Genomic DNA, 12,154 nt, shown 5'->3' with positions numbered 1-12,154 from the left:
GCTTGTAGCCCGGACTGCTGTTCGCCTCGGGCGATGCTTTTACTTTTTCCTACTTGCCTTTTTATGTACACTTTTACGCGTACATGTACTTGTGTTCATACTACTTAATCACAAACTTTTATTTGCGGAAATTCTTCATCATTTCCGGTGGTCGCCCTGTGTCATCGTGCTAAACACGGCTCTTGTCAAACTTACTTGAATCTCCTTTGCACAACTATGTATTTTTCCAGTCCTAGCCGACCAAACTTGCCCTATCATTGAGCCGAAGTTAAAGCTTCATCGAACAAAAATTGAGGCATTCTGATCTTTCACGTTCAAGACGCAGTGGAGCGAACACCGAACACTCCGGCTTATTAGCAGTATTAGCCTAGATTTGAATAGAAATCTAAAATTTTAGTGGCACCTGGTTCCTTGTTTTACTTTATTATTTGCGGTGGCAGATTTATCAAGGTAAGCCATTTTCATACCATTGCAAAATTGCCACCAGTGCATAAGTTTATGCATTAGCTAAATAGAAAAGAGTAAAATATGCAAATCCCCAAAACCATAGGATTTTCCAGTCGGATGCATAAGAGTACACCTAGGTACATAAATATCCCCAACGCTGCGGTTATAGTGCACCTTGCGAGACATTATACCTGTGCACATATCAGTGCCAAATCCTATTCGGGTAAATAAAAACCAATTACATATCTAATCACATAGTTACATATCGTTCCCCCTCATGGCAGAAGCAAGAATGTGCCAATTTATCAGTTTTAAGTTATTGGGTTGACTTGATTAATCTTTGGATTTTTTACGTTATACCAAAACCCAGAATACCATGCGTACACGGAAAGCACATATCTTACACTTCCAAATGCACAAAAAAAAACAAACAAAAAAAAAAAAAAACTTTCCAACTAGATTTTCCGAAATTTTCATTTTTTTACACATTCATGTTTCTGGCATATGAGTGACGATATATGTACATATACATATATAGAGCCAACATAACATAAAGCTTTCTCTCCAGACTTGGCACTATGCGTATAAAACATACATATGTATATCATAATTGGGCATAATTACGCAGGCACGTTCATACATAAGGGACAAGCTCCTAGCAGAAGACAGTAATGCGCGGCGATCGTAGTTGGCACGTGGGCCATTTAATGACGGCAGCGAAATCGGTGACAGTAGTGCGAATCAAAAAAGTGTTTAAGTGCGGAAAAGGGGTTTAGAAACGAACCCATGGTTATAAGTTGTTTTGTTGAAAAATAAGTAGGGGACGTGCCCATATACCTATACCATACCTAGAGGAAAAGTGAAGAAAACGAACAGTTAAAAAAAAAAAAATATATATATATATACATATATATATAAAAGTGAATACGGTTATATTAAGATTACATAGTCTAAAACCCTAAATGCATATATGTACACGGATATAAGTACATATATGCGTATAAGTACAGAAGTTCCAACGTACATATGTTTATACATATATAGAAGTTTTTGAACAGACTGTACGGTGCTGAAGTTACATATTGGCTCTGGTACAACAACAACAAGTGTATAATTTCCCGTTAAATTTTCTAATACTTATGAAAAAGAATTTATTGAACAAATAATACTAAATTTCAGCTCGAAATAAGGCAGTAATATTGCGAATTGCACATATCCCATAGTTTAAGTACCGTGAATTTCGTAAAGTGTATCAGAACCAAAGTGTAAAAATTTAGATTTAGACCAGTTTACGCATGTATATGTGTGTAAGTTTTCATCTCCATACTTTTGCATGAGCCCTGACTTCAACCACCTTGGCAACATCATTTGGAACATTTCCGGCAACATTTCGAACATTAACACCATGAAAGATCTTTCATCGTGGGAGCAACGCAACAATTTGTAAGTCTATCAAAAGCTTTTTCTTTATTTTTTATTTTACCTTACCTATATGCATTTGATGTTGGCAATGCCGTCAGGGTACATGGGAGAGGAACACATATAGTTGTTTTTCCTTTCGTTTATAGCTATAGTGATATACATATTTAGTAACCTTTTCTTTGAGAAAACTGTTGCCTAGATTAAAGTTGCATAAACATACATACATATATACAAATTTCGGGTATTCACATGTGTCTATGTATATACACGTATGTCCGCATGAACGCCTGCAGCTTGGAATATATTTTGAATAACTCGGTTATGCGAATAGGTTTAAGAATTTTTAAATTAGTGTTAAAATAAATAATTCTATGAGCATGGATTAAACTTTTTTTTTGATTTCGAACTATNTTTATACATATATAGAAGTTTTTGAACAGACTGTACGGTGCTGAAGTTACCTATTGGCTCTGGTACAACAACAACAAGTGTATAATTTCCCGTTAAATTTTCTAATACTTATGTAAAAGAATTTATTGAACAAATAATACTAAATTTCAGCTCGAAATAAGGCAGTAATATTGCGAATTGCACATATCCCATAGTTTAAGTACCGTGAATTTCGTAAAGTGTATCAGAACCAAAGTGTAAAAATTTAGATTTAGACCAGTTTACGCATGTATATGTGTGTAAGTTTTCATCTCCATACTTTTGCATGAGCCCTGACTTCAACCACCTTGGCAACATCATTTGGAACATTTCCGGCAACATTTCGAACATTAACACCATGAAAGATCTTTCATCGTGGGAGCAACGCAACAATTTGTAAGTCTATCAAAAGCTTTTTCTTTATTTTTTATTTTACCTTACCTATATGCATTTGATGTTGGCAATGCCGTCAGGGTACATGGGAGAGGAACACATATAGTTGTTTTTCCTTTCGTTTATAGCTATAGTGATATACATATTTAGTAACCTTTTCTTTGAGAAAACTGTTGCCTAGATTAAAGTTGCATAAACATACATACATATATACAAATTTCGGGTATTCACATGTGTCTATGTATATACACGTATGTCCGCATGAACGCCTGCAGCTTGGAATATATTTTGAATAACTCGGTTATGCGAATAGGTTTAAGAATTTTTAAATTAGTGTTAAAATAAATAATTCTATGAGCATGGATTAAACGGCAAGGAGGTGTCTTGGAAGGACTAGGGATCATTCACAACTTAATTTCCTCAGGCTTACGAATGGTCAAGGTTGGGAGGGCAATATGGGTTGATAATTCCACCGAAGACAACCTCGACAAGGCTTCTAGCAGGGCTGAAATCAGAAATCGCTCTCTTTCTCTATATCTTTCTCAAACTCCTTCTTCGTTTTGAGCACGCGATATTTAAAATTGATTTTAGCAGGTGGCAGTAGGTTTGGCAGGACATAAGCGGCATGAATACCACCCCATTAGCCGACGAGAAAGTAGCCGGAAACCAACGCGTGCCAGCTTGCTTATGGTTGCCATTAAAGTATTTACCAAACAAGTACAGAGCCAATACTTAGACATACTACATGCCATGGTTATATGTTACATAAATTTATTAGCGCCCAACGTGGGCCCCCAACAACAATTTCTCCAATTTTAGTGAACATGAATTTGAAAATCGATTTCTTATTTTAGTTGTGGGTTTCCAAAACTTTTACAATCATTCATTTTATCTTACTTCTATATTTCCTCTTCTTTTATCTGGTTGGAATGTTATATGACCATAGAATTTTTGCTTAAAGGTATCTAAACCAACGGATATACATAGATAGTCGAAGCGTTAGGTTCTATCGAGAGTTTACTGAATGTTTTTCTTTGATTCGCTGGAAATACAGATTTGGTGGCATTTGACTACCAACTGGCCGCCTTTTAAGATCTTATTTGGTATTCTTTCCCTACCAATTTTCTTTTGGAATATGTTTTATTTTTGTGATTCGTCAAACTAAAAACCATTGAAAGTTTTTGAGTTACTATATTCTGCATTTGCTGACCTCCTTACTTAGGAAATTTCTGGATTGAAAAGTGTTTGAACTAGTCACCCAAGAAAGGAGTCAGCATAGATCTTTTATAATCGTTGTAGTTTTCTTGTTATCTTGCTAGCTTGCCGATAAATTATGTCCACACAACACTGAAACACTCCTTGCCGAGTAGCTAACGAAATCAAATAATTACCCGAAAATTTTGTTGATCATTATCACCTACATATATTTTTAAACTCATTTTGAAAATAAATAATGTCTGTTAGAAATAGTACGGAAGACCTGATAGTTCAAGCAAACGCCATGCAGTGCAACATATGCAAGAACTGCATTAGTAGTACGTCGCAGTCAACCACCGCAGGGTGTACTCATACTTTTCACAAGTCTTGTCTCTTCAAATATTCCCAAACGGAGGACTCTTGTCCAGTTTGTCACAAAAAGCTTATTCCACATAAAGCCAAGTCTTTAACCCCGGCTAAGTATCCGCAACATGGCCACAATACCAGGGCACAAACAACCAAAACGGCAATTTCTGGTCCTCCCCTTGAAGTTGATAGTGGCGCAGCCGCCAGCAATGTTACAAATGCGGTACAGTCAAATAAATCGCCACAAAAATCACCTGATGAGGTTCGCAGAGCTCAGCAGGCGCAGATGCTTAACGAACTAAGCCACCAAATTAAAGAACTCGTGGAAACCAATATGGAAGCAGGATTTAGGAGACTTAGCATGCAAGCTCCTCCTGCTCGGCCTAGTAGTTCTTTTCCGGCAAATCCTCGAGTTCAGACTTTACCAGCCGTAGAGCAGCAAACCTTTGAGCAACTGTTCGGTCTGCCCCCACTTTCCAATGCTGAACAAGCGCCTCCCATTCCTGAACATTACCACAATCAGGCTGATCCTGATTTATCTTTTCGACCAGACAAAGTCGGCCTCATTATATATAACTGGAAGGTTAAATTTACTGGGGGTTCGGATGGTCTGTCGGTAGAAAATTTCATCTACCGGGTAGAAGCACTCACAATGCAAACGCTTGGCGGAAATTTTGCGTTACTGTGTCGCTATGCCAACGCACTTTTCGATGGTAAGGCGAGCGATTGGTTCTGGCGTTATCATAAGTCAGTGCGTAACATCAGATGGCAAGACTTATGCAATGCCTTACGCATCCAATATAATGACACGCGCAGTGATGTGGACTATCGCGAAATGATACGAGACAGGAAGCAGAGAGCAAATGAAACCTTCGACTCTTTCTATGAATCGATATGCCAAATTATAGACCATGTATCGGAACCAATTTCTGAACAAGCATTAGTGGAACTTACTTCCTGAAATACAACACGACGTTCTGAACTTACAAATTTTTTCCGTTTCTCGCTTAAGAGAAATTTGTAGGAAGCGTGAGTTTTTCTTAGAAGACTTGCAACGTCGACACCCCACTTACTCAACAAGGCATAATCCGATCCGAAAATATGTCACTGAAATTTCAAATGAAAAAGATAGCATTGAAATTAAGGATGAAAAGCCATTGGACGTAGCCATGGGCAATGACCTGGCCGCCATTTCTTTAACCTGTTGGAATTGCTCGCAACCTGGTCATCGCTACCAGGATTGTCTAGGTGAGCGCAAGGTCTTTTGCTATGGTTGTGGCAAAACAAATACATACAGGCCTACTTGCAACAATTGCAACAAGTCAAAAAACTCGCAAGATAGTGCACCGATGAGTGCACACAAACAGAACCAAACGAACAATGCCAATTAATTACTTCTGATACAACTACCCAACTGTATCAAGATTCATCACCCGAAAATATTAAAGCTATTGTTCCAATTAAACCGTATCACATTCGCTTGGCTGAGTATGAGAAAGCACGCCAGAGAATCTTCAATGATTCCATCGTCCCAAAGCCAACACGCTCATGTCGTTCCGAGGCTCGTATGCGATCGTTCTGGAGTAAAGTCCGGGAAAATCGTAAAAAGTTTGTGAACTCCATTCTCGGGAAATCGTCAAATATTCGCCCATATGCTGAAGTGAACCTATTCAATAAATCCGTGTCAGGGTTATTAGACACTGGCGCGTCTATCAGCTGCGTGGGTGCACAATTTGCCAATGAACTAGTTGCTACGAAATCGTTTCAAAAATACATTCATCTGTTCGAACCGCGGACGGTCAATCGCAAAACATCATTGGATTCGTTGAAACCAATATAACATTTCAAGGGGCTACAAAACCCATTACGCTTTTCATTATTCCAAGCCTGAGAGAAAATCTTTATTTAGGAATTGATTTTTGGAAGTCATTTAATCTCTTGCCTAAAACCTTAATTTGTGAGCTCAGTATACGCGAAGATTCGGATAAAACCGCTACACATTTATTGTCGGAGCTACAACGCAAACAACTTGACAACATAATAATCAAATTCCCGTCATTTGCCAACGAAGGCTTGGGTAAAACCACTTTGTTATCTCATGTGATTGACGTTGGTGACGCCAAGCCAATAAAACAAAGGCATTTTCCCGTGTCACCTGCCATTGAGAAAATAATTTATGAGGAGCTTGACCGGATGTTGAAGCTAGGCGTAATTGAAGAATCCGACAGTGCGTGGTCATCTCCTATTGTCTTGGTCCGTAAGCCAGGAAAGGTTAGATTGTGTCTTGACAGCCGGAAAGTGAATTCGGTCACCATAAAGGATGCCTACCCGCTGCCTAACATTGATGGTATTTTGTCTCGGTTGCCAAAAGCAGAGTTTATAACTAGTCTCGATCTTAAAGATGCATTCTGGCAAATACCATTAGATCCCATGTCAAGAGCCAAGACCGCTTTCACTGTGCCAGGAAGGCCCCTTTATCAGTATACAGTTATGCCGTTCGGTCTGTGTAATGCGCCTCAAACAATGTCCCGACTCATGGATAAGGTCATTCCTGCACACCTCAAGTCACAAGTTTTCGTCTACCTCGATGATCTTTTGATAATCTCGAATTCCTTTGAAAAGCATCTTGACGTTCTGCGTGAAGTCGAAAAATGCATTCGTTTCTCAGGGCTGACCATAAATGTTGCCAAGAGCAAATTTTGCCTTAAGGAGGTGCGCTACTTAGGCTACATAGTCGGGAACGGAACAATTCAAACAGATCCGGAAAAAGTATCCGCAATAACGGAGTTTCCGCAACCGCGATCATTAAAACAACTTAGAAGATTCTTGGGAATGTCGGGTTGTTACCGAAAATTCATCAAAAACTATGCTGCAGTTACCTCTCCTTTGACCGATTTGCTTAAAGGCAATCGCAAATTCGCTTGGAACGAAGGAGCACAGAATGCATTTGAAGGGTTGAAGAAAATTTTAATCTCAGCACCCGTACTATATAGTCCAGATTTTACACGACCCTTTTATATACACTGTGATGCAAGTAAATCAGGCATAGGAAGCGTATTGGTTCAGATGACTTCGGAGGGCGAAGAAATCCCTATAGCATTTATGTCTAAAAAACTCAACCAAGCACAACGCAATTATTCAGTGACGGAACAGGAATGTTTAGCCGCAATGCTTAGTATTAAAAAGTTTAGAGCGTATGTGGAAGGACATGAGTTCACGGTAATAACGGATCACGCATCGTTGAAGTGGCTCACGTCTCAAACTGATCTTAGCTCAAGACTAGCTCGATGGGCTTTAAAGCTTCAAGGCATCACTTTCAAAATACAGCACAGAAAAGGTAGCCAGAATGTAGTACCTGATGCACTTTCGCGAGTTAACACCAATGAAATCAACTGCGGAGTTTTCGTTGACCTACAATCAATACACTTCCAATCGGACCAGTACTGCGAACTCATCAGGAAGATTAATGAGAATCAAAACAAATTTCCTGATATAAAAGTCGTTGACGGATACATATACAGACGGACCGAACATGCTACTGGTGAGCGACTCCATGACGATATGACGTGGAAACTGTGGATACCAAACGATATGATTCACGAAGTGCTGAAGAAAGCGCATGACGGGCCTTTAGCCGCACATTGTGGCATAAACAAAACAATTGAAAAGGTCCGGCGTTGTTATTATTGGCCATATCTGGTGGATGACGTGAAAACTATATTAACGCTTGCGAAGTTTGTAAGTGTACAAAGCCCCCAAATAGCATATTGAGACCACCTATGGGCAGAATAACCACCACTAGTCGTTTTTTCCAAATTCTTTATGTATACTACTTAGGTCCCTACCCTAGATCCCAATCGGGAAACATCGGAATTTTTATAGTATTAGACCATTTCTCAAAGTTCCCTGTTTTAAAAGCAATAAAAAGAAATTCAAGGTGGACGCAGTTTTAGGTTGGTTGGAAGAGCTTTTTCACATGTTTGGCGTTCCAGAAACCATTGTCACAGATAACGGATCCCAATTTAAATCACACATTTTTAACACTCTTCTTCGAAAATACAACATCAAGCACGTGTACACAGCGGTTCATGCACCTCAAGCAAATGCATCTGAGCGCGTCAACCGCTCTGTAATCGCAGCTATGAAATCGTACGTCAAGCCCAACCAGAAGAATTGGGATGAACAGCTTAGCAGAATCGGTTGTGCCTTACGATCAGCGTCTCACTCAGCGATTGGGACATCCCCATATTTCATGGCTTTTGGACAACATATGGTAACCAACGGCGATACATATGAGCTCCTGCGCAGATTGGAATTATTAGAAGAAGCTATTAGAANAAAAGAGCGCTCACGAGCGCACCTGTGTTTAGACACCTCGACTTTTCAAAGCGTTTCTTTGTCCAATGTGACGCATCCGATTACGGTGTGGGCGCCGTGCTGTTGTAATGGCGCTTGTAGCCCGGACTGCTGTTCGCCTCGGGCGATGCTTTTACTTTTTCCTACTTGCCTTTTTATGTACACTTTTACGCGTACATGTACTTGTGTTCATACTACTTAATCACAAACTTTTATTTGCGGAAATTCTTCATCATTTCCGGTGGTCGCCCTGTGTCATCGTGCTAAACACGGCTCTAGTCAAACTTACTTGAATCTCCTTTGCACAACTATGTATTTTTCCAGTCCTCGCCGACCAAACTTGCCCTATCATTGAGCCGAAGTTAAAGCTTCATCGAACAAAAATTGAGGCATTCTGATCTTTCACGTTCAAGACGCAGTGGAGCGAACACCGAACACTCCGGCTTATTAGCAGTATTAGCCTAGATTTGAATAGAAATCTAAAATTTTAGTGGCACCTGGTTCCTTGTTTTACTTTATTATTTGCGGTGGCAGATTTATCAAGGTAAGCCATTTTCATACCATTGCAAAATTGCCACCAGTGCATAAGTTTATGCATTAGCTAAATAGAAAAGAGTAAAATATGCAAATCTCCAAAACCATAGGATTTTCCAGTCGGATGCATAAGAGTACACCTAGGTACATAAATATCCCCAAAGCTGCGGTTATAGTGCACCTTGCGAGACATTATACCTGTGCACATATCAGTGCCAAATCCTATTCGGGTAAATAAAAACCAATTACATATCTAATCACATAGTTACATATCGTTCCCCCTCATGGCAGAAGCAAGAATGTGCCAATTTATCAGTTTTAAGTTATTGGGTTGACTTTTTTACGTTATACCAAAACCCAGAATACCATGCGTACACGGAAAGCACATATCTTACACTTCCAAATGCACAAAAAAAAAAATAAAATAAATAAATTTCCAACTAGATTTTCCGAAATTTTCATTTTTTTTTACACATTCATGTTTCTGGCATATGAGTGACGATATATGTACATATATATAGTGCCAACATAACATAAAGCTTTCTCTCCAGACCTGGCACTATGCGTATAAAACATACATATGTATATCATATTCGGGCATAATTACGCATGCACGTTCATACATAAGGGACAAGCTCCTAGCAGAAGACAGTATTGCGCGGCGATCGTAGTTGGCACGTGGGCCATTTAATGACGGCAGCGAAATCGGTGACAGTAGTGCGAATCAAAAAAGTGTTTAAGTGCGGAAAAGGGGTTTAGAAACGAACCCATGGTTATAAGTTGTTTTGTTGAAAAATAAGTAGGGGACGTGCCCATATACCTATACCATACCTAGAGGAAAAGTGAAGAAAACGAACAGTTAAAAAAAAAAATATATATATATATATACATATATATATAAAAGTGAATACGGTTATATTAAGATTACATAGTCTAAAACCCTAAATGCATATATGTACACGGATATAAGTACATATATGCGTATAAGTACAGAAGTTCCAACGTACATATGTTTATACATATATAGAAGTTTTTGAACAGACTGTACGGTGCTGAAGTTACATATTGGCTCTGGTACAACAACAACAAGTGTATAATTTCCCGTTAAATTTTCTAATACTTATGAAAAAGAATTTATTGAACAAATAATACTAAATTTCAGCTCGAAATAAGGCAGTAATATTGCGAACTGCACATATCCCATAGGAAGTTTAAGTACCGTGAATTTCGTAAAGTGTATCAGAACCAAAGTGTAAAAATTTAGATTTAGACCAGTTTACGCATGTATATGTGTGTAAGTTTTCATCTCCATACTTTTGCATGAGCCCTGACTTCAACCACCTTGGCAACATCATTTGGAACATTTCCGGCAACATTTCGAACATTAACACCATGAAAGATCTTTCATCGTGGGAGCAACGCAACAATTTGTAAGTCTATCAAAAGCTTTTTCTTTATTTTTTATTTTACCTTACCTATATGCATTTGATGTTGGCAATGCCGTCAGGGTACATGGGAGAGGAACACATATAGTTGTTTTTCCTTTCGTTTATAGCTATAGTGATATACATATTTAGTAACCTTTTCTTTGAGAAAACTGTTGCCTAGATCTAAGTTGCATAAACATACATACATATATACAAATTTCGGGTATTCACATGTGTCTATGTATATACACGTATGTACATCCGCATTAACGCCTGCAGCTTGGAATATATTTTGAATAACTCGGTTATGCGAATAGGTTTAAGAATTTTTAAATTAGTGTTAAAATAAATACTTCTTCTACTTCTAGCAGGGCTAAAACCAAAAATCGCTCTCTTTCTCTATATCCTTCTCAAACTCCTTCTTCGTTTTGAGCACGCGATATTTAAAATTTATTTTAGCAGGTGGCAGTAGGTTTGGCAGGACATAAGCGGCATGAATACCACCCCATTAGCCGACGAGAAAGTAGCCGGAAACCAACGCGTGCCAGCTTGCTTATGATTGCCATTAAAGTATTTACCAAACAAGTACAGAACCTATACTTAGACATACTACATGCCATGGTTATATGTTACACTGTACCAGAAAGAAACTGACGGATCGGAGAAGCCCACCGCGCAGTTCTCCCAAAAACTGAATGACTGTCATCCAAGTACAGTGTTACCGAAAAAAATGTCTCGCGGCGATAATGGCTGTAAAGAAGTCCGGCCATACACAGAGTTGATGCTGCTTACTGATGTCGCTGAAAGACTTAAGTGGCAGACTAGCCAGATGGTCCTTACAACCAGTGTTGTCAGGTCTTCGGCATGAGAAAACGTCCCTCTTGGTCTGAAAAAACGTCATTTCCTACCCAAAAACGTCTTTTTCAAATGAATGTACAAAAAAGTGTTCTTATTTAAACTTTTATTGTATACAAAAGTACATATCGAGCCCTAACCGCCAAAATAACGTAAGCGATATTTTTTTCAAAATTTTCTTTTTGATGCAGAAATATTCCTAGAGCATCTAGATGCATTTCTGCATCAAAAAGAAAATTTTGAAAAAAATGTCGCTTACGTTATTTTGGCGGTTAGGGCTCGATATGTACGTAAAGTATATTAAAATATCATTTCGACAGAGCACAGTTAAAATTTATTGTTAACTGGTTTGAGATCGTTAATATAAAAATCATTTTATACATTCACTTGTGATCAACTGATTAAGTCATGATCATTTTGATCGATTTTGGCTGATTCCCTTTCGTTTATTTAATGTTGATTATTTTTCCATAAAATCCAAGCTCATTAACAAACAAAATATAAATCCACAAAAATTGTGCAAAAACTATAAACAATCTGTAAATTTTCAGCTAGATTTTCAACTTTCTATTCAGATTTTTTAGCCCATTAAATTTCAGGGCAATAATGTGCAAGTTTAAAGGGGCTAAATAATCGCGTTGGCTTTTAATAATTTTTTTTCTTGTAGAAATTTGGTTAGGGGCTCGGTTGTCGAAAATGCTAAATTACGTTCTGCTAAGAAGGAGCAT

At 38.3% G+C, this 12,154-nt stretch overlaps 1 long non-coding RNA gene across 1 annotated transcript in view; it reads left to right on the top strand.

The window, feature by feature from the left end:
- Positions 1-7,638, top strand: part of LOC108366695 (uncharacterized) — an 18,809-nt gene extending 11,171 nt beyond the window's left edge. Inside the window, exons 2-3 of the long non-coding RNA XR_001848144.1 lie at positions 1,638-1,640; positions 7,628-7,638. This is a non-coding gene — a long non-coding RNA (uncharacterized LOC108366695). The remainder of the gene's footprint in view (positions 1-1,637; positions 1,641-7,627) is intronic.
- Positions 7,639-12,154: the final 4,516 nt, after the last annotated feature.

The sequence above is a fragment of the Rhagoletis zephyria genome, unplaced genomic scaffold (genome assembly GCF_001687245.7).
Source record: "Rhagoletis zephyria isolate East Lansing unplaced genomic scaffold, Rhagoletis_zephyria_1.1 Rzeph_scaffold_02384, whole genome shotgun sequence".
NCBI classification, from domain to species: domain Eukaryota; kingdom Metazoa; phylum Arthropoda; class Insecta; order Diptera; family Tephritidae; genus Rhagoletis; species Rhagoletis zephyria.
Note: the sequence above shows the minus strand (reverse complement) of the source record. Positions and strands in the feature narration are given on the sequence as shown.